Source organism: Bactrocera tryoni, chromosome 2, assembly GCF_016617805.1.
Source record: "Bactrocera tryoni isolate S06 chromosome 2, CSIRO_BtryS06_freeze2, whole genome shotgun sequence".
Lineage (NCBI taxonomy): Eukaryota > Metazoa > Arthropoda > Insecta > Diptera > Tephritidae > Bactrocera > Bactrocera tryoni.
This window is the reverse complement of record NC_052500.1, coordinates 23841801-23844787: the sequence shown is the minus strand read 5'-3', so window position 1 is coordinate 23844787 and position 2987 is coordinate 23841801. Positions and strand designations below refer to the sequence as shown.

General features: G+C 39.6%; 1 pseudogene; it reads left to right on the top strand.

Annotated features, from left to right (window-relative positions):
• The first annotated feature begins 1965 nt into the window (after window positions 1-1965).
• LOC120767703 lies at window positions 1966-2778 on the top strand (annotated as a pseudogene).
• The last annotated feature ends 209 nt before the right edge of the window (window positions 2779-2987 follow it).

The following is a 2987-nucleotide window of genomic DNA, read 5'->3' as shown; positions in this document are numbered from 1 at the left end:
ACACTTTTCGAATTGGACAATTTCACAGCAGAAACAACGTTATGTATTACGTGATGCAGCACAAAACTAAGCGAACAAGTGGGATTATCGGTTGACGACGCACTAAACTGTAACCAAAACAGCAATGAAGAAAGTTTTTTTCTAATTTTTTTTTTGTATTTTTGAAAGTACGTATATATGTATGCCGATGAGTTCGGATGCACAAGCAGTATCGAGAAACGCTTAGTTGAATAAAACAATATGTAAATGAGAACGTTATCAAGACAACGGACGCTGACAAACTGAACTGATCGAAGAGGATCGATTGGGTGGGATGCGTTCTACAATAAAACGAAAAAAAACCCTAAAAACACAACAACAAAAGCATTAAATGTCACACAGTCGAAATACATGCATAGATAGTGCCAAGAATTGAGAGGCGGTGCTGCTGTGGCAGTGTGTCCACCATCACATGGCTGGCATCTCTGAGTGATCTCTGCACGCAATTAGCGATAAGCGTTTGGCGATTATTACACTGTCATTGTACGTTTAAGGGAAACCTTTAAAGCAAAAAAAAGTGAGAGATATGATTTTTATGCTGCGATTTGCGTAATGCCCCAGAGGTCACAAGAACATGTGCTTAGAGTGCATGCAGATACATACATATTCGTGTATACAATGTATACTATACATGTATGCATATGTATATATATATGTATATATATGTATGTATGTATAAGTGCCTGCAAGACCTAAGAGAAATGAACTCTATTGTCTTATCAGTGAATTTTCGAGTCACTCAAATACGTTGAAATACAGTTATCAGCCTATTACTAAGAACACATTAACAAAGTAATTTCTTAGCACAACCGAGCTAAAATAACTAAAAAAATAGAAAAAACTAGTAAGGAAGGGCTAAGTTCGGGTGTCACCGAACATTTTATACTCTCGCATGACAAAGTAATAATCGAGATTTAATAATACGTCATTTACATATTTTTCAAATACCGTATTTGTGTAAAGTTTTATTCCGCTATCATCATTGGTTCCTAATGTATATGTATGTATATTATACAGAGAAGGCATCAGTTGGAATTCAAAATAGCGTTATATTGGAAGAAGGCCTGGTTTTGAACCGATTTCACCCATATTTCGTACATGTCATCAAGGTGTTAAGAAAATATTATATACCGAATTTCATTGAAATCGGTTGAGTAGTTCCTGAGATATGGTTTTTGGTCCATAAGTGGGCGAGGCCACGTGTACCAAGTTTCATCATGATATCTCAATTTTTACTCAAGTTACAGCTTGCACGGACGGACGGACAGACAGACATCCGGATTTCGACTCTACTCGTCACCCTGATCACTTTGGTATACATAACCCTATATCTAACTTTTTTAGTTTTAGGAATTACAAACAACCGTTATGTGAACAAAACTATAATACTCTCGTTAGCAACATTGTTGCGAGAGTATAAAAAGACAAGAAAAAATACCTTCTTCTTATACAATAAGTTGTGAGAACTCTAAAGATAGTTCCAACTGTCAGTGCCTTAAAAATGCCTAACGAGGTGTTCAAATTGAACATAAGCGCCACACGATCAAGCGAGCATTGCACACTAATGATCTTTATGGCCGGGTATCGAAGAAAAAATCACACATAAACAGATTATCTAAACAGTTTGATATAAAATTTGGTCCAGGCGTCGAGACCGGACTTAGTTCAATCCTGAATCAACCTATAGAATAACGATCCTAAGCATACGGCAAGAATAGTAAAGTAATCCTTGATTTTCCGTATAATTTAATAGCTAGATCACCCCCAAAAATCACCGGACATGATCCCCTTGGATTCTTTTTTAAACTGTAGACTTTAGTTTTGAGTACTGAGTATATTTAGTATTCTATGTGTTGTTTTTGTTTCTATAGAGTTTTTTGGGATTGCTCTTAATTTATTGTAAGAACAATATTTAATTATTTATAAATGATAATTGATCTGAAAAATCGAAAATTTGCCAGTAATGAAGCGAGGTACAAGGCGGCGTTCGGAATATGCAACCGTCTCCAAGGCATGTCCAACCTGAAGAAAGAAGAGTTGAAACGGCTGGGTTGGCCAGAAAGGAGGTGAAGTACGGCCGGGCACACTTCGTTACTCGTAACTGGTGTAATGCCTCGAATCCATCGTATGCTAATCGCATTGAGGAGCATATCGCTGGAAAGAGGCAGCATTCGACGGAGATCCAACCGAGGTCGTCCTTTTTAGGCCGTAAGTAGGGTTTAAAAGGCCTTCGCACCGCATAGGGATCGTCATCCTACGTGATTGGTGTACCCACTAAACCACACCCCTTCTAGCATGGACTTTTTCCCACCCCTAGACCGCTTTCGCATTACTTCAGGGCAAGGTTTCCAATATGGACCCATTGCAGGCCTATTTCTACTCTCCCTGCCCACTATTTTATAGCCAGCATCAAGCTAATTGGCTCATCTTCTATTGGAAGTCCGCATCCATGTCTCTTTTTTAGTGCGTAGAATATGTTCCACGTACGAGGAAATTATTTCTCAGTTGTTGCTGCTAGCTATCAAAACACGTGGACGACAAACCGACAAAATCCAAGCCAGCAGCGGCAACCAATGAGACTGCGAAATTGCATATGAACGTCGCGCTCATAGATCGCAGTAGCCCGCTAGGACTAATGTCACAGAAGCGGTGAAAATAGTAGGAATGAAGCTATTGGAAATCCTCTTCTCGAGAAAGGACGCCAAACCAAGCCAAGAACCCATGCCGTCATTTTATTGATGACAGTGGCTTAGCAGAGTCAAAATCTTGAAATACAAAGTCGACCCGTCGCTAACATTGGTAAGGGAAGCGGTCAAAACGATTCCAATAATGACAAGAAACGAAACAGGATGTGGCGGACCATTACAATACTCCATCGGTGTCCATAGCTCGCTTGGTGAACCCGGAGCAGATCTGCGGCTGCTACAACGACAGAATTCAGACGTGCC